Source organism: Spermophilus citellus (genome assembly GCF_964194105.1).
Source record: "Spermophilus citellus genome assembly, chromosome: X".
NCBI classification, from domain to species: Eukaryota; Metazoa; Chordata; class Mammalia; order Rodentia; family Sciuridae; genus Spermophilus; species Spermophilus citellus.
The window spans coordinates 98844652-98871735 of NC_138190.1; positions in this window are offsets into that span (position 1 = coordinate 98844652).

A 27084-nucleotide genomic window follows, 5' to 3' on the forward strand; every position below is an offset into this window, starting at 1 on the left:
ATTTGAAGGAAGTTTTATGATCTTAAAAGTATATGTTTCCTGGCTGGGGCTGGGGCTCAGAGGCAGAGCGCTTGCCTTGCATGTGTGAGGCACTGGATTCAATTCTCAGCACCACATAAAAATAAACAAATAAAATAAAGGCATACTGTCCATCTACAACTACATTTTTGTTTTAAAAACTATATATTTCCTTTACAAAAAGAAAAAAGGCAGAAAGTCATTCAATTAATCATCCAAATAAAAAAATAACCTGGGATGGTTGCGTAGTTCAGTTCTAAAGCACTTGCCTAGCATACATGAGGTCCTAGCTCATATAATCACCATGATGAAAAACACAAACCAAGGAAAATAAATAACATTTTAATAGTATTATTACTGTCTAGGATTGCTGGGTTCATTGTCTATGTTCAGCAAAGTATTGAAGAACAGACACAGAGATTAGTTTATTGCAAAAGTGACAGAGATAGATTTCTCCAAAGAGAAGGGGCCCCAAAGTTGAGATTCAGGTGGAGGATTTGGGTTTGTTCTTTGTATGGCCTCTAGAATTTCCTCCCCTCTCCTTACTCTACACACTATTATTGGTTAGTGTTGCCTCTGTAAATGTGTCTATTTTAGTTTTTATATTGGATCCCTCCCTTAGAAGCACAAGTAGAGGGGTTTCTGTCTGATTGGGTCCCCACTTATGTTCATCAGCAATTTGGTCAATCATGAAGTTGACCTCAAATGAAGACCCTCTCCATGCTCCTTTATTATGGCACTTCCCCCAACTTCCTCATTCACTATCTTGCCCTGACTAAGCCCTTCTATATCTCCCTCAATATCTTCTCTCAGAGGTCACCCCAACTACTGTTGGAAATTGGGGCAACACCTGCTTTAGCTACTTCAGGCTGACAAGAATCATCATTAATGGAACTAGGATATCTTTCTGAGGAAGGTCTAGGGAAAGTGGAAAGCTGCAGACAGGATCAGAGGCCAACACTGATGATATACATCAGTGGGTCTCTTTATGGGTCCTTTGTAGAAGTCTGGAGGGATGTCTTTGGGGGCTTCATTTGTAATACCATCTGAAATTTAATTGTCTCCATACAAGAGAAAACAAAGCAGATAAGCAAATTGATAATGTAAAGACCAAAAAGAATAATGAATAACAGGGCTTCCACAGCCCCCCAATAAAAACTATAAGGTAGGTTTTGTAGCTTTGAAGAAACTATTGCAAAGTGTCCTTCAAGTCTTTTCCTGAAAATATTTTTTTTGTATTACGTAAGAGTATGATCTCTTCCTAAATGGTAGAGGTGACGGAGAGACTTAACCTTCCATTGGGATGATTGGAGAAGCAATACGATGCCCTCAGAAAAAACCTACCATCTACCATGATCTAGTTGGTGTTCTTGTGTTACAGCCTATTGAGTACCAGGAGCATCAGAGGACAGAAAATAATTTTCCCAAAACAACTATGGAACCCTATAAAGCATATGCTTTGCTGCTACAACTGCTGCTCTATTTCCTTCAACCATTATGTCTTTTTCCTTCTGATGTCTAGGAACCTGGATAATTGTTACCCAATAGGACAGCAAGATTACCTCTAGGAGGCAATGAATCTCCTTGGCATATTTAATGGGAGAGCCTGTACTAGAAATCAATACTTGTTCTTTTCAAATAGCTGCATGAACATGAAGGGTAAGAATGACATATTTAGAATCAGTAAAATTATTGACTGTCTAATCTTTAGAAACTCTAGTACCTGGGTGAGGGCAAATAATTCTGCCAGCTGAGCACTGGTATTATTAGGAAGTGGCTCTCATTTAAGAACTTCAAAATCTGTCACTACTGCATATGCAGATCTCTGAGTTGCATCAATCACTGATGAAATAACATCAATGTATCAAATGAGATCAATATTCTATATAGAATGATCAGATAAATCTGGTTGGCAGCATATTTTTCCATTAAAACTTGCTAACAGAAGTGAAAATGTTTTCCATCTATTTCAGGTAAGAAAGAGGTTTTATTGAGGTTAAAACAAGACTATAAGGTAATTTCAGGTCCTCACAACAAAAGGACCTAATATTTGAGTGTGTGGCTATCTGTTAGTCAAAGACTACCCTTAGAATTTTGAATTCCTTCTATGTCACAGAAGGTAAGTACAGTTAAGTGTCTTTTCAGAGTAGGTATATTGCCGTAGGGACCAATGGTCCCACTTCAGCTATAACTCTAAGACATTCAGGCCATTCCTTGGCCACCTTGTCTAACTCATTACTTAGGTATACCTCAGGCTGGTGAGTTGTCCCTAATGATTGAGTAATAATTCCTAGTGCCACTTTATTCCTTTCTGTAACATATGTTAGTTTACTGAATGGGCAAGCACAGAGAAAGGGACTGTTAAGAGCTCTTTTTAGTGAGCTAAAGGCTTTCCTTACCTTTGAAGTCCAACCAATAATTGCTTATGAATGTCCCTGTGCTTCCTTTAGGCAATCATAGAGATATCTTGCCTTCTCAGCATATCTAGGGATCCAAATTCTGAAATATCCAGTTGTTTTTAGAAAAGCTCTGTTTTTTACTATCTGAGGAAGAGCATATAAAAATATGGGTTGTATTCTTTCTGGGGCAAACTTTCAAGTTCTAACTTCCATTGTCATGCCCAAGTAAATAAGCTGGGATAGACACAACTGAGCCTTTCCCCTAGTAGCCAGGAAATTGAGAAGAGAGCCAGAGTCCTCAGAAATTATTTTTTCTGAAGGTCCATAAAAAAGAAGGTTATCTACATATTCAAGTACTACTATATCAGAGTATGACAAGTCCATGAAGTCTTACACCAGTGCTTGTCCAAACAGACGGAGACCGTCTCTAAATCTCTGGGCAAGAACTGCCCAAGTAACTTCTTATGCCTTATGAGTAGAATCCTCCCCAAGCAAATAGAATCTGGCTTTTTGAATGTAAAGGAATGCACAAAAAGTCACCCTTCATATCTAGGACAGTATAATATGTAGTTCCCTTGGTAATCTGGGTAAGGGGAGTATATGGAGTTGGAACCACTGTATGCAAAGCAACTACTGCTTTATTGGTTATACAATGATCCTGAACTAATCTCTACTTATTGGAGCTGTTTGGGATCCCCAATATAGAAATATTATAAGACCTAGAGCACTCTACCAAAAGTCCCTGTGATTTTAAACTCAATATAATAGGTATCAGTCCAATTCCTTCCTAGCTTCAGGTTTTAAGGGATACTGTTTTGGGTGAGGAAGGTTGAAAGTATCCTTAATATTAATTTCAAGAGGGACTGTATTATGTGTCCTTCCCAACCTATTGTTATTTTACTATAATGGGGGGTCCAAATCTGCCTCTATTAAAGTTAGGCAGTTATATTCCCCATTTGGCAACAATAATTTTACTCTTAATTGAGATAATAGGTATCTCTATAATAGGGGCTGGGGTTTCTGAAATAATAACTAAAATGGGTGACAGAAGTGGAAATCATCCCAGGAACAAACAAGAGTCCTAATAAAATATCACTCAAGGGGCCACCCTGATATGCCCTAAATGGTTATTTTGTCTTGAGACTAAGGTCCAGGAGATAATGATAGGACTGAAAATTGAGCTCCCAAATTGAGAAGGAAGTTTATCTGGTTCCTTTTCCTGAATAATTTTACCTGGGGCTTCTCAAGTTTGATTTTAGTCATGAGAGCCATAAAAGAAGCCTCTGGGGCTTGGATAGTAGCTTAGTGGTATATTGCTTGCCTTGCACATGTGAGGCACTGGGTTTGATCTTCAGCACCACATATAAACAAAGAAATAAAGATACTGTGTCCATCTACAAATAAACAATATTTTTAAAAAAGAAGAAGAAGAAAAGAAGCCCCTGGGAACCATTATTGGGAACTGATAACTGATGGCCTTGATCCCCTCAGGTTCTGAAGACATCTCACCTTGCAATGGTTCTGCTGAGAAAAGAGTCAGTCCAAAATGTGGTTGATGTCTCTGGGGACATTTTTTTAATGGCCTTCTTTCCTGTAAGACTTTTGTAGCAGTCTGGACTAATTGGTCCAAGGTTTTGTCCCATTCTGCTGCCAGTTTTTGGAGCTTCCTCTGTATGTCTGGTGGGGGGATATTTGGTCAATAAAATATCTTTAAGAATTATTTTCTCTATCTGTGTCCCTGGCTCAATATGAATGTGTTTGGTAATTGCCTCCTGGAGCGTTTGTAGAATGATTATTTGTGGCTCTTTTTCCCCTTGAATCAGTGGCCAGCTGAGCATCATTGAAAAGCTTAACATAACTTGGGACCCCCTCAATTCTTCTAACACTGAAATTATATATATATATATATATATATATATATATATATATATATATATATATATATATAAATTGACATCTGTCCCATTCACCTTTATCTATGTTAAAATGTAGGTTTTGTTCAGTGATGGGAACTGAATGACTTCCCATGGGGATGTTCACACTCTTGTCATCTATGGGTACTTTCCCTCCCCCTGCTTTATAGTAGTTATCTCCTTCTATAAGACCCTTTGTTTTTCAAAGGAAATTAAAGTTTCTCTCAAAAGAAACATAACATCCATCCATGTTAGTCATACAAACTTGATAACTATAAGAAGATTTTAAAATATTGCTCTGCATACTCTATGTAGTTCTCTAGGTCATTTTTTATGTCTTTTAATTTGGTTAGTGAAAAAGGGACATATACCATCTCAGGTTCAAATCACACACACCCTGAAATTTCCCTGAGAAGAAATATGCCCTGACCAGCAAATTTTCTAGCACCTCTGGGATCATAGGTGAAATTTGTCCCTGGATAAAGAGGACTGGACTCCAATCCTTTTAAATTGGATCTAATTGGGAAGCAGTCTTAGAACCTAATTTTCCTTCAGATAGGGCTGAGGAAATTTTCTGTTTAATTGCATAAGATGACCTTTCTTCAATCAATAAGTTTTTCTTTTCTGAGGATTTACTGCCTGACTAAAAAAAGAAGACTGCTACTAGAGTCTGAGTATCAAGCTTACAATCCTTTGTTAGTTCAGGATGATCTCTCAGACAAAAGATAAATTGTACATAAGGAATTTTACTCCATTTATGATCCTGTTTACAGAAAAAAGTCTCATTGCTAAATGGTGATGTAATTCAGAATCTCCATCTCCTAATGTGTACTGAGGACAGGTCTGAGAGCAAAAGAAGATAAAAGATTTTTTTCTTTAATTGGAGGTCCAAATCATCCTAGTTTTTGAGCAGACAGGAGAGAAGTGAGCCTCATGATATTTTGGAAGAATCAGATCCCATATAGAGACAGAAAAAAGAAGTCTTGATGGTGGTTGTCCAATCCCAATTCCCCTCTTTTAAAAATCCAGAGAGCAGCTCCAGCCTACAAATTGGGTGGACTGACTTGCCCCAGAATCTATATGAGGGGGACCATGTTCATGAAGGGATTAGCCAAGCTTACTCATGCCCAGGGATCCAGGTCCCTACTATTTCTTTTTATAACTCAGATATCTCTGACGTTTTCATTTCCAGAGAGCATGTAAATTCTCACCTTATTATTGTTAAATCAAGAATTCTGGAGGGGAGGCAGCTGCCTGTGAAAAGATTAGGCTGATGTCTTTGAACTAGTAACATGATCTCTCAGCTCACATTCATGGGTCATTTTCCTTTGCAAGGAGGTTCCCAACAGCTGCTATAAATCAACCCAAGGAGAGGGCCATAATAATATCCACATTTTCTTTTTCCTTTCTTTTGGAGGGTTCTTAAATTCAGAGGGAGGAAGATAAGTGGTTTATAAAATATCTCAAAATGACAAAGAATTCCTCTATTATAGGGACTTTTCATCAGGGGTAACTATCCTAAACAAAGGGGCAACACTTCTGTATAAGGGAAAGATGAATTAGGAGTGCCCTATTCTCAACTGACAAACTATGTTCACATAAGGAGGAGACAAAGTGTTTTTGTTATAGTGTATGGGACCTATTATTCATGTTGTTTCCCTAGAAGATAGAAGGAGAAAATCACCAGTTGGTCTAGGAATTCAGCCATGCTAGTCATGACTGGGGGCTTACTCAGCCTCAGAGAGCCACAAAAGTGCTGAACAATCAATGGTCACTTGATTCAGGTCTCAGGAACTATTTAACATGACTGTTTCTAACCTTTGAGTCAATGGTTTCTATCCCAGATGAGCCCCCAATTCTGTTACTTTCTAGAAGGCAGGGTCCATTTTCTCCTTTCAGCAAAATATTGAAGATCAGGACATAGAAATTACAGGCAAGTAGCAGGTTTTTGCAAAAGGAGTAGAGATAGAATTCTCTGAAGATAAGGGTCCTCAGAGTTGTGAGTCTGATGGGGGAGTTTTGGCTTGTTCTTTATATGGTCTCTGGAATTTCTTCCTATCCTTATTTCCTTCCCTCTCCATTCTCTATTCATTGTTATTGATTCATGCCCCCTTGTACACATTTTTGTTATAATTTTTCTATTGTATCTCCCACTTAGGAGCATAAGTATAGAAGTTTGTGATTTGATTCTTGCTTATGTCCATGAGCACTTTTGTCAAACAGGAATTTGACTTCAAAAGAAAACCCTTTCCATGCTCCTTTGTTCTGGCTTTACCCCCAATCTCCTCATTCACCATCTTGCCCTGGCTGCCTAAATCTTTCTATGTCTCCCTCAGTATGACTAAACTAGTATTTCCAATAATAGTGAAATGAACAAAAGAGAATTATATTAATCATGTAATTAATGAAATTTTAGTTGCCGCAGTCTGGCTGGGCACAAATCATGAGCCACTCAAGCAGGAACAAACTTTATTTCTGAACTCCACCAGCACACTCCACACACGCTCCCGGGGAACTCTCCCTAATGCCACCCACGTGGCTCCTCGAGGAACCCCACACACCAACCAGAACTCCCTCCACTGGAACTTCACCAACCAATGCGAACTCTCCAGGAATCCCCACGAGAGCTCAACCGTGAACTCTCCAGTAATCCCCATGAGAGCTCAACTGGAACTCAATGGGAACTCCAGGAGAACTCAAAAGTACTGGAAAAATGCTAGGAGCCATCCCAACTTGGCTGTGGCCCTCAACATCTCACCCCTTCTGTTTAATTAAACAACAAGCAATGTGGCTTAGGGACTGTGCCTGACTTAGGTTGTCCAATACTACATATGGTCCTTACCCGTCATTGGATAAGCTGACCTCAAGGCATCAGCCTCCTATCTTAGGTTGGTACCATTGCAATTGGATCTTACCCGTCATTGACTACTGCTCCAGCATACAGCCATACTTGTGGATAGGCCTTTGCACCAGTGGAGGGGTGAGGTTCTTTGCCTCACCTCAGTTGCCCCCAAATTTGGCCTTGGTGCCGGGGGGGTGAGGTTCTTTGCCTCACCTCTGTTGGCTCCCAAATTTGGCCTTGGTGCCAGTGGGGGGGAGGATGCAAAATGCCATGACACCAAGCCAAATGATGGCTCTTTTTGGAAAAATTGTACCACCGATGACACCATCAGCAAAGATGCCCCAGCACTACCACAATTTGCTGCACCAACAGATAGTTCACAATGCATACAAGTGAGTTCACAATGCATACAAGTGATACATAGTCCAGGCAAGATCTGCAAGCAGTTCAAAGCAGAGGAATCCATCAATATTTTCATTTCCTCCCAAAGCAAATCGACTCCTTGATTGAGCATCACTTGTTGAGTTATTATTCATTGATGCATCAGTTTATAATGAAGAAGCTGTAGTTTGCTTTTATCTTTATCTTCACCGGCAGTGGGATGAAGATAGGAATTCTGCCAATGATGGCTATATGTAACATTCCAGCAGGCACTAAAAGAAAGCAATTTTCTAAACAATTTACATTATCCTGAACAGAATTATTAAATATAATGAAAAGGAAGGCTGAAAGTAAACAAACAGATCTGTTAACCTCTTTTTTTGTTCACATATTAAAACAATCCTCAACAGCTGTTTACCAAATTTAAATTAAACCATTTAAATCACGTGAATAAAAAAAAAATATTTGGATCCATTTTTTCATGAGCGCTCCTCATATATGATATATGGACATATGCATATACAGACATACAACAAAAAACAGAAGTGTTGTACACATAACACAATACATACAACACATAACATAATAGTAAAGGCCTTGTCGCTTATCACAGGTAAAGTCTCCATTGCAATGTTTAAAAACTCCACAGTCAAAAAATAGAACTGATCAGAAAAACATTCACCTAGGTCTGTATGAGCTCAAAAAATAAAGTAGAACTTCATGATGTGGGAAAATGCAATAATAAAATAGATATTGAAAAAAGCATCTTGGTTACCACCTGGGTTTGACTCTTCTTTGGATATCCCATCCTTCTTCCTATAACTTTATTATGGGTCTGAAAGTAATCCCACAAGCAAGCCCCAAGTTTTTTTTACATTTGAAATAGGCTTTAATCGTGTTCATTATTCATTAGCCTCCAGGTGTGGGAGAATCACAGTCACAGATATAAGAATAGCCAAGCTGGAGTTCTGGATATCAGCTGTTATGGATTTTAGTCAAATCATCTTCTTTTTGGTCTGTAGAAATCGCTTTGGTTAGTCTCTCTGGAATCCAAATCGGCTGCTGTTCTCCCTGTGGAAACAGACAAACAGAACCCTGTCTCCAGAGAATCACTGGGTCAGGACCTTTCCATTGTCTTGTTAGAATATCCTTCCAAAGTACCTTGGGCTTATGTACATTTTTTGAACACATATGCCTTTCCACAGCACTAAGCCCTGCTGAATCCAAATTTAAAAAGTTTAGAGTAAAAGGGGTTATTTTAAGTTTATCTTTGGGGCATATATACCCCTTTCCAATTCCCTCTTTTTGCTTTAATAAGTACATTTTAATAGTTTGATGAGCTCTTTCAACTATTCCTTGTCCCTGTGGATTGTATGGGATTCCTGTTATATGAGTAATGCCATATGTTGAGCAAAATTGTTTAAAAGAGGTAGAAGTATAACCAGGGGCATTATCTGGTTTTAACTGTTTTGGAATGCCCACAGTGGCAAAATTTTGTAAGCAATGAGCTATAACATCTTTAGTTTTTTCTCTGGCATGAAGGGAGCCCATCAAAAATCCAGAAGAAGTATCAACTGTAACATGCAAATATTTTAATTTTCCAAATTCTGGCAAGTGTGTGACGTCCATCTGCCAAATATGGTTAGGTATCAGTCCTCTAGGATTGACTCCAAGATTAACTTGTGGTAAAAATGTCACACAATTTTGACATTGTTTTATTATTTATCTAGCTTGTTTCTTAGTTATTTTAAAACGCTTTTGTAAAGTATTAGCATTGACATGGAACCTTTTATTAAATTTTGTAGCTTCTTCTAGTGTAGAGAAAATATGTACGCCATGTGTAGTTTTATCTGCTAAGTCATTGCCGAAACTAAGGGCTCCAGTCAATCCTGTATGTGCCCTTATATGTCCTATAAAGAAGGGATCTTTTCTGTCCCAGATTAGACTTTTAGACTTTGTATAGTGGAAAAGAAAGAGAAAACAGTAGAGGAAAGAGAAATCCTACCAGCATCTTCAAGGGATAATATAGCATTTACTATATACTGATTATCAGAAAATAAATTAAATACACAATCTTTAAACATTACAAAAGCTTGCAATACTGCATTAAGCTCTACCTTTTGAGCTGATTGTTTGGGTACTAAAAATGTAAAAGTTTGATCAGGGGTAACTACTGCTGTACCATTATTTGACCCATCAGTGAATATATTTGGAGCATTCATGATAGGTGTTCTTGTCATTTTTGGAAAAACTACAGGAAGCAAAGACCAAAAGGACAGCAAAGTATTAGATGGTAATTGATTATCAAATGAAACATTAGATTTTCATATGATTATTGCCCAAGTATTTAACTCATTAGCTTACTCATCAATTTGATTTATATTATATGGAATAATAATTTTATTGGGAGAAATTCCAAACACTCCCTATGCTGCTTTTATTCCTTTGAGTATTAATTGTCCTACAACCCCAGGATACCTAGTAAGAAGAGTGTTAGGAGAATAAGATAAATGTATACATAATAATGGACCTTCTTGCCAAAATACTCCTGTAGGAATATTTTTTGTTGGTAGTACAATAAATAATAAAGGCAAACTTATATCAATTCTATCCAAATGCATATTTTCCATATATGTTTCGATGATTTTAAATGTGTTTCTTGCTTCAGGCGTTAACATGCGGGGCGAGTTTAGATCTGATGGACCTTTTAGGATATTAAATAAAGGTCCCAACTCTCCTGTTGGTATGCCTAGATAAGGCCTTATTAAATTTATGTCTCCTAATAACTTTTGGAAATCGTTAAGTGATTTGAGTTGATCTACTCGTATTTGAATTCTTGGTGGATGGACCATGGTTGAGGATAATAGAACTCCTAAATAATTATTTCTAAATTTTACTTGTACTTTATCTATTGCTATTTCTAGATTGTAATTTTTTAATAAATTTGTAAGTGTGTAATAAAATTCTAGCAATGTGTTTTTAGCTTTGTGTGCTAATAATACATCATCCATATAGTGAAATATTTGTAGTTTAGGATTTTGATTTCTAAGTGGCTGGATTGCTTTGTTAACATAAATTTGACACATAGTTGGGCTGTTAGCCATCCCTTGAGGGAGTACTTTCCATTCATATCTCTGATCAGGACCTTCATGATTTAGTGCAGGGATAGTAAATGCAAAACGTGGACTATCCTCAGGATGAATTGGAATTGAAAAAAAACAATCTTTAATATCTATAACTAAAACATACCAAGTTTTTGGCAAAGCAGACAATTGAGGAATCCCCGATTGAGCAGGTCCCATAATGACCATTTCATTATTAATGGCTCTTAAATCTTGCAATAATCTCCATTTACCAGATTTCTTTTTGATGACAAAAATGGGAGTATTATGGGGAGATACAGAAAGTGGTATATGTCCTTCCGCTAATTGTTGTTTGACCAGATCATGGGCTACTTGTATCTTTTCTTTAGTCAAGGGCCACTGAGGAACCCATACTGGTATTTCTGATTTCCATGTAATTTTTATTGTCTCAGTGGCCCTTTGTGAAAATCCAACCCATGTCTGTCTGTTCCTTGATCTATTGGTATTGGTGCTGCTATACCTTGTTCTTGTTTTTCTAATCTTTTTCCTTTCCTAAAACCTTGTCTAGCCATAATAGTGGGTGCATTTTGATTGATGTTATTTGTTAATGTCAAACCTAATTGATCTAAGACATCTCATCCCCATAAATTTACGGGAAGATGATCCAATACATATGGCTGTATAGTTCCTTCACATCCTTCAGGATCCTTCCAATCTAATACCATTGCACTTCTATTGGGATTAGTCGCGACTCCTAGGCCTCGAAGCGTTTGAGTGGCTTGTTGTGATGGCCAATGTTTTGGCCATTCTTGACGAGAGATGTTGCTAAGGTCTGCACCTGTATCCAGTAGCCCATTAAATACGTGTCCTTGAATATTTAGTTTTAGCATGGGGCGAGAATCTAAATTTAAAGAAAGCATAGCCCAATCTACACCTGTGGAGCCTAATCCCTTGGAACCTCTTTCTACAGCATGACTGGAAAATTTATCATGTAGGCTTGGTATTATTAGTAACTGTGCTATTCTATCTCCTGGTGAAATTACTGATATACCCTTTGGAGAACTGGCTATAATTTTTATTTCACCTTCATAATCGGGATCAATTACCCCAGGACTTATCAAAAGTCCTTTTAGAGTAGAAGAGCTGTGTCCCAATAATAAGCCTACTGTTCCTTTGGGAAGAGGTCCTTTTACCCCTGTGGGAATGATTTGAACTCCCATCTCTGGAGTTAATACTGATCTGGCGGAGGCACAGATGTCCAACCCTGCGCTCCCTCTGGTTTGTCTGAAGAGGGATCTGATGGACAATGTGTCCTGGTCACTACCCTGATGGGGTTGCTGGGTTCCTCCAGTGCTCCGTATATTTGTGGTTTGGGGCCCCGGAGCATTGGGGCCCCCTGTCCATTTTTTGGCAATGGAGCCCGATGCCTTTGTCCACGATATTGTGGATAAAAACCTTTTCCTTGTTCGTTTTTTGATAATAGAGTACCCTCTATGGTGGTTTGAGAACGGCATTCATTAGCCCAATGTAATGGAGTACCCTCTATGGTGGTTTGAGAACGGCAGTCATTAGCCCAATGTCTCACTCTACGGCATCGTGGGCAAATACCCGGTATTCTACTCCTTTGATACCTAGTTTTGTTAAACCCTCCTCCTATGGGGCAATTCCTTTTAAAATGTCCTGTTTGTTGACAATTGTAGAATGTTCTTGGCCTGGTATATAAAGCCTGTTTTACTGCAGCTGCAACAATTTGCCCTTGTTCATTAATGTCTCTGGCATCTAAAGCCTGTTTTACTGCAGCTGCCATGACTTGCTCTTCTTCATTAATGTCTCTACATAATTTAATATATGTGTTTAAATCTTCCTGTTTCCATGGTCTAATGATATCTCTGCACCAACGATTCGCTTGGTCATAAGCCAGTTGTTTTATTAATGGCATTGCTTGTTCTGTATTCCCAAAAACTCTGGTAGCTGTTTGAATAAGCCTATCTACAAATTCAGCGTAAGGTTCATTAGCTCCTTGTATTTATTATCTTAGATAATTGACCTTGTAAACCTCCATGTCCTTGTAAAGTCTTCCATGCCTTAACTGCATCTACAGCAATTTGTGAGTATACCCCAGGATCATATGCAATTTGTTGCTGCCGATCCTCATAAGGTCCCTTTCCTAACAACATATCAAGATTTCTCTGAGAATAACCAGCTGCTGCATTTCGCCTAGCCGTCTCCTTGCAAAATTCCTCATTGGCAACCTTCCATAACAGGTATTGACCTCCATTTAGCACAGCTTTACAAATATTAGCCCAATCTGCTGGCGTCATGTTTAAGTTGGTAATGGATTCGACCAAGCTTACAGTGAAGGGTGCTTGAGGACCATAGGTTGTTACAGCCTCTTTTAGCTCCTTCACTGTTTTGAAATTTAAACCCTGGTAAATTCGTTGCCCTCCTACCTCAAATAAGGGCATACTTGAGATCCTGTCTCAGGATCCCAACTATCAACTGCGGGGGTTGGGAGTCTCCTAGCATATGGAGGTGGTGCTGTTGATTGGACACTTATGTCCTCTGGTGATAGAATGCTGTTAGTAGCAGTCTCCTGTAGAGGTGGTGCTGATGGTTGGACACTTACGCTCTCTGATAGAAAGGTGTTATTAGCAGTCTCCTGTTGTAACATTTCCCCTGATGGCTTTTTCTGCTCTAAACTTCCTTCCTCTGTCTCAGTAGCTCGAAAGACCTTCTATTTTACTTGAATCTTTTCCTCTTCCTGACTAATTTGAGAGACCTTCTCTTTTACTTGAATCAATATGTCTTCTCCTTCCTCTACCTTTGTCTGAATTGAAGGCTTTGGACTAAGCAAACCAGATACCAACGCCCACAATGTCAATGTGCCAACTGGCAGAGTCCCTGGGTTGTTCTTTTCTATTCTTTTTAAATCTTCACCATGATGGTTCCATTGTGATATATCTAACAACTCCTCCTTAAAAAGCCATGGGCTACATTTTTGTATTGTATCAACGTATGCCCTGACTGTTCTTGATTTTACTGAGATGCCTCCTTCCTCTAACAATTTACTTAACAGTCTTTCGGTTTGTTTTTTACTAATTGCTGATCCCGTATTTGAGTTGATCTACTCGTATTTGAATTTTTGGTGGACGGACCATGGTTGAGGATAATAGAACTCCTAAATAATTAATTGGAAGATTTAATTGTACTTTATCTATTGCTATCTCTAGATTATAATTTTTTAATAAATTTGTAAGTGTGGCATAACTTTCTAGCAATGTGTTTTTAGCTTTGTGTGCTAATAATACATCATCCATATAGTGAAATATTTGTAGTTCAGGATTTTGATTTCTAAGTGGCTGGATTACTTTGTTAACATAAATTTGACACATAGTTGGGCTGTTAGCCATCCCTTGAGGGAGTACTTTCCATTCATATCTCTGAACGGGCCCTTCATGATTCAGTGCAGGGATAATAAATGCAAAATGTGGACTATCCTCAGGATGAATTGGAATTGAAAAAAAAACAATCTTTAATATCTATAGCTAAAACATACCAGGTTTTTGGCAAAGCGGACAATTGGGGAATCCCCGATTGAGCAGGTCCCATAATGACCATTTCATTATTAATGGCTCTTAAATCTTGCAATAATGTCCATTTACCAGATTTCTTTTTGATGACAAAAATGGGAGTATTAAGGGGAGATACAGAAGGTTGTATATGTCCCTCCGCTAATTGTTGTTTGACCAGATCATGGGCTGCTTGTATCTTTTCTTTAGTCAGGGGCCACTGAGGAACCCATACTGGTCTTTATGATTTCCAAGTAATTTTGATTGTTTCAGTGACCCCTTCTGAAACCCAATCCATGTCTATTTATTCCTTGATCTATTTGAACTGGTGCTGCTATACCTTGTTCTTATTCTCCTAATCTTTTTTCTTTCCTAAAACCATGTCTAGCCCTAATAGTGGGTGCATTTGGATTGATGTTATTTGTTAATGTCAAACCTAATTGATCTGGGATATCTCATCCCCATAAATTTATAGTAAGATGATCCAATACATATGGTTGTATAGTTCCTTCACATCCTTCAGTAACCTTCCAATCTTATACCATTGCACTTCTATGGGGATTAGTCACCACTCCTAGGCCTCGAACTGTTTGAGTGATTTGTTGTAATGGCCAATGTTTCGGCCATTCTTGATGAGACATGATGCTAAAGTCTGCAACTGTGTCCAGTAGCCCATTAAATTAATGTCCTTGAATATTAAGTTTTAGCATTGGGCAAGAATCTAAATTTAAAGAAAGCATGGCTCAATCTACACCTGTGGAGCCTAATCCCCTGGAACCTCTTTCTATAGTACTACTGGAAAATTTATCATGAAGGCTGGGTATTATTAATAACTGTGCTATTCTATATCCTGGTGAAATTACTGATATACCTCTTGGAGAATTAGCTATAATTTTTATTTCACCTTTCATAATCGTGATCAATCACCCCAGGACTTATCATAAGTCCTTTTACTTTAGAAGAACTGGGTCCCAATAATAAGCCTACTGTTTTTTGGGGAAGATGTCTTTTTACCCCTGTGGGAATGATTTGAACTCCCATCTCTGGAGTTAGTACTGCTCTGACGGAGGCGCAGATGTCCAACCCTGCACTCCCTCTGGTTTGTCTGATGAGAGATCTGATGAGAAATGTGTCCTGGGCACTACCCTGATGCTATTGCTGGGTTCCTCCATTGCCCCGTATATTTGTGGTTGTGGGCCCCGGAGCATTGGACCCCCCCCTGTCTGTTTTTTGGCAATGGATCCTGATACCTTTCTCCATGATATCATGGGTAAACACCTGGTCCTTGTCCGTTTTTGATAATGGAGTACCCTCTGTGGTGGTTTGAGAATTGCATTCATTTTCCCAATGTCTCCCTCTATGGCATCGTGGGCAAATACCTGGTATTCTACCCCTTTGATACCTAGTTTTGTTAAACTCTCCTCCTATGGGGCAATTCCTTGTAAAATGTCCTGTTTGTTCATAATTGTAGCATGTTTTTGGCCTGGCATCTAAAGCCTGTTGTACTGTAGCTGCCAAGTCTTTCCTTTGTTCATTAATGTCTCTACATAATTTAATATATGTGTTTAAATCTTCATGTTTCCATTGTCTAATATCCTCCCTGCACCCTTTGTTTGCTTGGTCATTGGCTAGCTTTTTAATATTTGGCATTGCTTGCTCTGTATCCCCAAAAACTCTGGTAGCTGTTTGAATAAGCCTATCTATAAATTCAGCATAAGTTTCATTAGCTCCTTGTATTACCTTAGATAATTGACCTTGTAAACCTCCATGTCCTTGTAAAGTCTTCTATGCCCTAACTGCCTCTGTAGCAATTTGTGAGTATATAGCAGGATCATATGCAATTTGTTGCAGCTGACCCTCATAAGGTCCTTTTCCTAACAACATATCTAGATTTCTTTGAGGATAACCAGCTGCCTGCATATCGCCTAGCCATCTCTGTGCAAAATTCCTCATTGGCAACCTTCCATAACAAATATTTCCCTCCATTTAGCACAGCTTTACACATGCTAGTCCAATCTGCTGGCATCATGTCCAAGTTGGTAATGAATTTGACCTTGCTTACAGTGAAGGCTGCTTGGGTACCACAGGTTGTTACAGCCTCCTTTAACTGCTTCACTGTTTTGAAATCTAAAGCATGGTGAATTCGCTGCCCTCCTGCCTGCTCAAGTATAGGGCATGTCAATCTTTGAGTTCCTGTCTCAGGATCCCATCTCTCAGCTATGGGGGTTGGGGGCCCCATAGCATATGTTGTCTCTATAGGTGGCACTGTTGCTTGTACACTTATGCTCTCTGGTGATAGAAAGGTGTTAGTAGTAGCCTCCTGTTGTAACTTTTTCCCTGATAGTTCTTCCTCCTTTAAATTTTCTTCCTTTGTCTGACTAGCTTGAGAGACCTTCTCTTTTACTTGATCTAAAATGTTTGTCTCCCTGGTCTGAACCTCTAACAATTTACTTAACACTCTTTCGGTTTGTTTTTTACTAATTTCTAATCTACTATAAAGATAATGCAACCCAACAAGATAACACAAAACAAAACCGAAACAGAATGAAACAAAAACGGAACAAAAAATCATTGTATCAATTTTCCTATTTTCTTGAAATGTATTTTCGTGGTCTATCTCTATCTCTTCCACAGGGCCCAATGGCTTCAAACCTTGAGCCAACTATTTTTCCCAGTTTGCCTGAGAAATTTCTAGGGTCAGGCAGCTTGAAACAAAAAGAAAACAAATCAAAACAAGAACACATTGTTTTTTGAAATGGTCAACCATTCTCTCGCCTTCCCTCAGGTTCTAGCAATTTCACTTACCTCTGAGCTTCAGGCATTCCCCGCACGGGACACCAAATGCCGCAGTCTGGCTGGGAACAAATCATGATCCATTCAAGCAGGAACAAACTTTATTTCTGAACTCCACCAGTACACACCACACACGCTCCCCGGGAACTCTCCTAAATGCCACCCACGTGGCTCCTCCAGGAAACCCACACACCAACTGGAACTCCCTCCACCGGAACTTCACCAACCAATGTGATCTCTCCAGGAATCCCCACGAGAGCTAAACTGGAACTCAATGGGAACTCCGTGAGAACTCAAAAGTACTGGCAAAATGCTAGGTCCCATCCCAACTCCGCTGTGGCTCTCAACATTCAGTGGAATATAGAAGTTGTCAACAACACACAGAGTAGCTTCACAATAATAATAGAACTGAAAAATCAATGGCAAATTTAAGAAAAAAAGAAAGCCTAAATAATAAATATAAGGAATAAAAAAGTAAACATGATTTCTAGTGTGGCAGAGATCTTTCAAAAGTAAACAAGATGTGTAGCTTTTAATAAATATGAAAATGTTGACACAGTTGGCTAATAACTAGAAAACAACAAATATCTGAATGACAAAAAAAGATGAAATATAAAATATTAGTTAATCAGCAATGATTATAAAAATATCTCCCAAATTAAAAAAAATGTGAGCAGTAACACCAGGCATAATGGTTTTGCCCAAACCATTCCAGGCAGCATTTGTGAGGCAAATAATTTTAAAAATATACACAAATCATTTAGTAATAAGAAAGGAAGAAACATGGTGGATAAAATATCTCTCATTACAACTTTTGAGACTAATACACATGCAATAAAAAAACCTAAACACAGAGGTTGTGCATACCCTAGAACTAATCTTAGGTTTATATCCAAATGAAAAGAATACATATTTCCAAACAAAAACTTGGACTCAAATATTCATAGCAATTTCATACTTAACAACTGGAAATAATACAAGTGTTTTCTAACTGATGAATAGATAAATGCAGTGGTGCATATCTATAAAATGGAATATTTTTACAACAAAGGGAAATGAGGTACTAATATATGCCATCATATATGACAATCTTGAAAATATTAAATGAAAGAATACTGTCACAAAATTTCACACATTGTATGATTTCATTTTTATGAAAAGATCAGAATTGTCAAATCCAGAGACAGTAGATCACTGTGTAACTGGAACTCAACAGGAAATAGAAATGTCTAATGAGTTTTGATAATGGATGTTTTCTGACATTACTCATTGTAATGGTCACACAACTCTGCATGTACTAAGTATACACTTAAATTGGGTAGTTTTTAGTTATGTGAAATGTATTAAAATTAAGGAGTTAAAATGGAAAAAAATGACAAAGTTAATATAAAATGGCATACAAACTTAATCCTTAGTTTATATGTAGGAGAAAATAAGAATAAATATAACAATGTTAATAAATATAGCAATAATAATAATAAAAACAAATGTAGCAGTATGTTAACAATTATGATAGATAAGCCACAAAAATCTATCAAAAGAGTGTCTACCACAGTAAGTTTCATGGTAGTAATATTAATTACATCATCAATATTAATATTGCCATTCCTTTGTTAACTGAAAAAAAACTGTAATCTTGGATGATGGATTAATAAAATAGATAAGTGACCAAAGAAAACTGAGAAGTTGTAAAAATTACATATGCATATTTAAATGTTATATATACATACATAAAAACATTTAAATGCATCTATCTATCTATATATATATATATATATATATATATATAGTTAATCATTTAAAATATACTTTATTTCAAAAATAATGTCTTATTGTGTGAAAATATGTGGATTTGAAAAAAAGTATTTATTTTGCCCCCTAAGCATGCAAGAGTTTAAAAGAATGAGGTAAGTTTACATAAATACACAAATATGTTGTTCAGGATAAAATCATAAGAGAAAAGACTAGAAAAATAAGATCAATATTACAGATTCACATTTATTTGTGTTTGCCAGCATACACACACTTTAGGTGTGCCAGAAAAAGAAAGTTATTTTCAATGACAACTTACAAACTTGTTTCATGAGCCTTCATTCTGTCAAACTCTTTTTAAAAAACATAATTACTAAAATGTGTAAAAGAAAACTTAGCCCTTACCCTAACTGCTCTCCAGGAGATCAGGCAATAAAAAATATTGATATTTGGGGGTCTCAGTGTTTCTTTGGTCATTTATCTATTTTACTAATAATCCATTATCCAAGATCACAGGTTTCTTTCAGTTAACAAAGGAAGGGAAATATTAATATTGATGATATAATCAATATTACTACCATGACACTTAATATGTGCTAGACACTCTTCTAATATATTTATAATATTACATTACTTAATGACAACTTCATAACAATTTTCTAGATATTATAAGTTATACCATATGGAATAGTTTGTACAGATGTATGAAATTATTTTCACAAGATCTTATTTAATTACTTATTGGCAATGTGTTTATTTGGATCACGAGAGTGCACGTTGGAAGTAGCTCCAAGATTCCATTTTTATTTGAATCCTCCTATGTATTTTCTTAGTTGATAATGTAGGATATTATCTTTCAACTTATAAGATTGAGAAGTGAAAGGACAAGACACAGAAGGAAAATATAGTCTTTCATATTACAGTCTGGTAATGATAGGAGACAGATGTGTGTGTTGGGAAGAAACTGAGGCAGATAATTTTAATTAAAATTATTGACAAGCTTTCAGCAATGAATTGACAAAGAGCAAATAATTTTCCAAAGTGTCTTAGTATCTTTGGATTCATCTCACCAAAACATCTGTTAAGTTCAAAATTAATATTTTTATTGAATTCTGTGTGATAAAATGTTCACCCTTTTTAGATATCTACACAAAACACATACATACACATAGTATAAAATAATATATGAAGAATGTTGAAACCATTTTAACAATGTTGAAACCATTTTATTACTACTGGAAAAAATAAAATTTAAGTAGAGAATCTTTAAATTTCAAAAAATTACATAGATAAAAGAAAATGTAACAGCTATATAACTTTGAAATATAAAACTTAAAGATAATATTAATACATGACATTGAAAAAAATATCATGATAGAGAATATTATACTTTAAAATATTCCCAGGTCTGGAAGACTCAAACAAGTTCAAGAACACCCAATTAAGTTAATGAAAATCTGAAGAATATTCAGCAGTAAAGACAATCTCCAACAAAATTCTAAATTTCAAATTTATTTAAGCCACATTGTAAATCATACTTAAAAATTAAATATTGGGAAAGGGATATACCTCAGTGGTGGAATTATGCTTAGCATGTGTAAGAACCTGGGTTTGATCCTTAGTATAAAAAAATATTGAAAACTAGAAGAAGAAAATTAAAGTATCTAAATTAGAAGAGTAAATAATGATAAAAAATATCCTTAAGCTTGAAATTTCTTCAAAAGTCTAACATATGTTTTACTAATTGTCTTTTTAGTAATGTGTAACATTAGAATACATTTCTACATAGTTATAAAAATTTAATTTGCTCTTATTCAGACCCCAGGGCTTCCCCTTTCCTTCCCTTCCTCTCTCCTTTGGATCCCTTCTCTTTACTGATTTTTCTGCTATTTATTTAGTGTTTTTTTTTAATTGGTGTCTCATGGATATCCATGATAGGAAGATTCACTGTTGTGTATTCATATATGTATATAGGAAATTTAGGTCAGATTCATTCTACTATTCTTCCATTATCCCATCCCTTCTCCCTCCTCCACATTCCCCTTACTCTACTCCTTACTCTACTCCACTGATCCTTATTCTATTTTGATGGAATCTCTCCCTATTTTCCTTCTTTATTTGTTCATTCCTTATTTGGGGCTAGCATATAAGACAAAACATTCAACCTTTAATTTTCTGGGTCTGGCTTATTTCCCTTACCATGATAGTTTCCAGTCCCATCCATTTACCTAAAGCTTCTTTTAATGTTTCTTTCTCTTTGGTTTAAATGAATGTAAAAAAAAAGAGTTATAATATATTTAATAATAAACTACACTGAGAGCATTATATATTGTAACTATCAGGGTTATCCTGAAAAATAGAAACAATAGTGGGTGAGTCTCTGTGTACATGTGTGAAGAGACAGGGAGAGAGAGAGAGAGAGAGAGAGAGAGAGAGAGAGAGAGAGAGAGAGAGAGAGAATAGATAAATTAATTATAAGAAATTGGCTCCCATGATTATTGAGCCTGACAATTCCCAGCATTGTGAAATCAGCATTGTGATTTAGGTCTCATACATAAGGTTAGGACAAAAGAGATCTGATGTTTCACTTTGTACAGAAAGACAGGAAAATAGGTGATGTCACTCATTTCAAAATATTCAGCCAAGAAGAATTCTCTTTTCTGTCATGGTATATTCTTATTGGTATACTTGCTATATTATTAAGTATTCCATTCAGTCCTTCAAATCATTGGATGAAAGTCATTCACAGTAGGAAGGTCAATCTGCTTAACACATTCTACTTATTTGAATGTTTATTTTATGCAGATTCTCTTAATAGAAACACACAGAATATTTAAACAAATATCTGTGTGGTTTATATCCTAGTCAAGATGACACAGAATATTAACCATAATATAAATAAGTATATAGAGGGTATGAAAAAAGCAACCAGAATGTCATGCATATCCTTTAATAAATTAAGTAGAGGATGAGGAATATTTAAAATAATTGAGCTAAATTTTAAACCCAGGAAGCTATAAAAATAAGTTTGATAATGTTCACATTTTCATGGAGGGGAAGGAGAATTCAGAGAGAGTAAAAACAAAATTTATGAAAGCAACACGACACTGAAAAAATGTGGTGAAAAGTAAAGCTAAAAGCAATAAATCAAGGTATGCAACATGTACATATATATGTATATACCTATACATACACACATGTGCACATTTTATAGCTAACCTTTAAAAAGTTTAATTATGATAAAATTAGAGAAGGTACTAATACACAATATTAGAAGTTACAACTGAAGCTTAAGTACAAATTATGAAAAAATTATGGAAATCTTAGGTGTACATTTATAATATTTAATTTTCAAATGTGAAAGAAGTGGATCTTTGTTAGGAAATCACTACCAAAATGGGTCCTAATATAAGTTGGTTCTGTTTTACCTTCTTAAAAATATGAATTTTTCTATGCTATTAATATAGGTAGTTAAGCATAAAAAGAGCCTGTAAGTCAGATTATAGACATTATAAAATATCAGATGTATATATTTCTATGACATCTAATACAGAATAATTTAGGTATTCTAAAATTGAATTTGTACACAGATAACTTTCTAGCAGTTAAAAAGTCTGTAGTAAAATAAACAAACTCATTGTATATTGGAAATAGAAATATTCATACATGACAATCCTTAAAATTAGATATCATTTGATTAGAAAGGGATCAGTATGCCTCATGACATTATAATTACCTCTTAATTTTAGATCCAATAATAAGGTTTAGAAATGTATATCATAAAAGTTTTTGTATAAAAGATACTTACCTGCTATTTTCCTGCACATATACCTAGTGACAGATTTACTTAAAATCTCTGTCAATGTGCATAATGAACAAAAATGAGAAGCAATTCTACAATTGAAGTGCAATTAAAATGTAAATAAAATACTTGCTCTTCTGTACATCAGGGAAAATAATTTAAAGTTTGTCATCATAGAAAAGACTGAAATATCTGAATGTTAAATTTTCTTCATTGGCTTTCAGGTTAATTTGCTCATAACTATCTCTCAATATATTCATAATTAAAAAAGAAGGAAAAACAAAAACTAAACCAAATGTCCAGTTCATTCTGAAACAGTAGAATATTCTGTGCAAGAGCAATGGAGTGTTAAAAAACATGTTTGCCCTCTAGTCTCACCTTTCCAATCCTTCTAAAGAAAGGAAATAACATTGTGTATGATTTTATTTACAGTATTAAATTCTGCTTCAGCAACTTAGTAAAAACACAGACTTCCTGAACTTACAGAAACTGAAATGTATTTAGGAAGCTTAAATAATATATTTGTTGTTTTATGATGTTACTGTTTTATTTTGGGTCAACCTGTTTGTTATTGAAAGTTTAATGGGACAATATAACACTTGGTTTTTAAAGGTATAAGGAGGAGTAACTTGCTGCCATATTTGAATGTTTAGGTACCACACTTTAATTCACAACAAAATAAATAAATTTTATCAATTCAAGGAAGAACTAAAAAGGTGTAGGGTAAGCAAATGATAAGTTGAATACATGGAGGGAAAATTTGCATGCCATGATAAATGTTTATTTAAGGTTCAATATGTTTTACTTGACTTATCATTTTAGAATCTTGGTATTATAATAATAAAAAGAGAATGGAAAATCTTAATAATATATAATGTTTGATTTTCATTGTGGTTGTTGTTGTTGTTATGGTGCTGGGGATTGAACCTAGGACTTCACACAAACTAGGAATGTGCTCTATTGCTGAGCTATATCCCCAGCCCTTATTAGTACACAATCTGAAAAAATAGCTGCCACATAATTAAAGGGATTAAGCTTGAAGGCAATAATTGAAAAAATATTTATTCCATGCCTTTGGCAATAGTATTTTATAAACAAACTGAAAAGAGCTAACTGGTTAATATTGAATCTGTAAGTGGTAATGGAATATTCTTATCTTCTAAAGTAATGGAAACATTTAGTTCCTTCTTAATAAGAACACCTCTAGGCCTTCTAAAGCAAGTCATTAATGAGAAATCACTTTCTACTTCTATATCCACAGCTTCTGCCTGGAATTCCACCATAACTGACTGGTGATCTCCGTGTCCTTTAATTCTGTTAATTCCAGTCACTGTAAAAGGCCACAGTTTCCCAGTCTCTGCACATCTTCCACAACATAATCAAATGAGATTGTGTGTGACCCCTACTGTGTCATTTTTCATACACGTTCTTACTTCTCAAGTCACTTTCTTTGTTTTGAGTTCCAAATTACAATATCCCTAAATCCCTTTATTTATAATCTCTTTTTATATCCCTTCTTTTCCATACTCTAAAAAATAAAATATATAAATATAAGTCACATGAATATTCAAAGCATAATAAAAAGGTACTATTAATTTTTTTTTTCTTCTCTGAGGACATTTAATCCCATGAAACTTTTCAAATATTTTGATATCTTTATTATTTTTAGGATTTTATTTCTCTAGAAATCATCATGTTATTGAGCTTCAAGACTTGATGTGTGTTCTCTTGCTTCTCACTGTAGTTCTCAATCTAGTTTTTTAATTTTCTTTTCTCATGTCAAAACTTTACATCACCCAATATTTTTTTTTTATTCCTGTCATATACCTACTCTCTGGTCAGTCACTTATAATTCTTTGTCATACATTTTAGCTCCAGAATCAGTGTCACTTTCTTAAGACTATTTTAATCTTTTTCTACCCTGGAATTTTAATCTAAAACCTTTTTTTTCTTGTTTGATAGTGGGGGTTGAACCCAGAGGTAATTAACCACTAAGGAATATCCCCCAGCATTTTTAAAAATATGTTATTTAGAGACAGGGTCTCATTAAGTTGCTGAGGCTGACTTTAAACTTGTGATCCTCCTGCCTCATCCTCTCAAGCCACTGAGATTACAGGTATGAGGGATCATACCCAGCCTAAATCTCTTTTTTTTTAAGCAATAAATGAAATCTCAGTTTCATGCTTAAAACATGCTAAAAATCATTTTCTTTTTTGACAACCCCATGAATTATCTCAAATTTATCAAATTTTCAACCACATTGAAAAACCATATTAATCTTAATATTTCACTTTGATTCACCCCTTTTATGTCTCCTTTCCCTTGATTTAATCCCCTAAAATCAGTATTCACAATTACTTACTTTCATTTCCTTGACTTTATATTTTCTTCCTTCTATATTCGCATTTGGTAAAAATATAATTTTGTTTAATCCAAGTCTGCTTACTTCACCTGTGGTTAGAGCGAAAAACATCAATGCTGATCAGTCGTACTTAACAAACATAAAACTTCAGTGGACTTGATGTTTCCAGGTAATCCTTTATACATTATGTCCTAATAAATAAATTTTCTCACTATTTTGAAACATTTGACCATGTCAATTTTTCTTCTCAAATATTTGACACATACACTACACAGATAAATGGTTTTCTAATTTACTGATAAAATTATAGTTATTAAAAGAGAACTTCCACAGGTTCTACCCTGACCATCTTCTATAACCATCGATTATTACCTTGTTTATTAAAAGTATATAAGGCACACTGGGGTTGTGGCTTATAGGTGGAGGGCTTGCCTAGCATGTCTGAGGCACTGGGTTTGATTCTCAGCATTGCATATAAACAAATAAATAAAATAAAGGTCCATTAACAACTAATATATATATATATATATATATATATATATATATATATATTAGTTGTTATACAAATATAACAACTAATGTATATAAAAAATTATATATATAAATTATATATATATATATATATATATATATATATATATATATATATATATATAATTATTTAAGTACATAAGAACAACATATGCTGGTACTAAAGATGATTTATTTGCATGAATGCTTGAATTCTGGCTCACTTCCTCTTGTCTCATCAATGTCATTTATATTGTAAGTCTCTCATTTTTTCTATTTTACTGAATCTAGCTTATTTTATGATTTTTGTTTATCCTTTTCTATGTTTTAAAATAACATATTTGTTATTATGATATACTAGCCTATATATATATATATATATATATATATATATATATGCAATGAAATTACTTTTATCCAATTCAGAGTTTCCACCTGACATGCCCACTTTAGCAACAAAGATTGTAGTCAAATTTATGTACTTTAAGATTAAAAAAAATAACCTTAAAAACCTGTGGTGACCTTGTTTTCAACTTCTTTCCCTTTGGCACATAGTACCAAATGTAATCCTCCCTCATCTCTGCCCCCATGTCCTAGACTAGAACTCTAACACCATTGTTGAAATCTAATGTTATTGCCATCCATTTCAAGTTTTGTTATGTAGACAAAAATCTGGTTAGTTATTTACTTGATATTTTTCAGTTCAACAAACCACAAATGTTTTATTTGTTTGTTTTGGGGTGTATAAAGTTTTGGAAATTTTTTCAATTCTATATAATTGATAAAGGGCAAGGCAGATAAACTTCCTTTCATTATGGATAATATATTCTTCATTCAGAATGTACTGAGAGTAAAGCTGAATTGAAGGAAAACAAAGCAATAATAAATGGTAGTATATTTTAGCCATGGATATCAAAGGGTAAAAACTCAGGATGAATATAATGAGATGAAAACTACTTTATCTACAGAGAGTTTAAATAAAATATTTAATTGTAGTGTATATTTATTCAAATTTAGGTAAATAATTTATTGACAAATGTCCTATGCTAAAGGGTGAAATCTGACATATTAAGAAAAGAAAACAGAAAAAAGGTATATAGATTAATTATATATGTAAATTAGGTGTTTAGTTGTCTGATGATTTTTGCATATAACATCACTAGACCCTTGATAATGCATTCTTTTTTTTTAGTATTTATTTATTTTTAGTTGTAGTTGGGCACAATATTTTTATTTTATTTACTTACTTTTATGTGGTGCTAAGGATCAAACCCAGGACCTCACACATGCTAGGCAAACACTCAACCGCTGAGCCACAATGCCAGCCCGATAATACATTCTTAATATAAAGTAATCAGAATGTGATTCCAGTTTGTAAAGAACAACACAATTTAATAATAAAAGAAAAAATTGCACAATGTGATGTCTGTTTCTATGCATATATAATTTGAAATGACCTAAAATAATGGGTTATATTAAATATGAATGACAGATTACTTCTAATATGACATAGAAGATTTCAAAGGGATACTATAGATAATTATTCAGAAAACATTAAGGATTTTGTCTCTGAAAAAATTATCTTTTTTAGAGTCATAGAAGTATTTCATTGATAATTTCATTGATAAAACATTTTTCTGAGATAGGTTCTCTGGTGTGA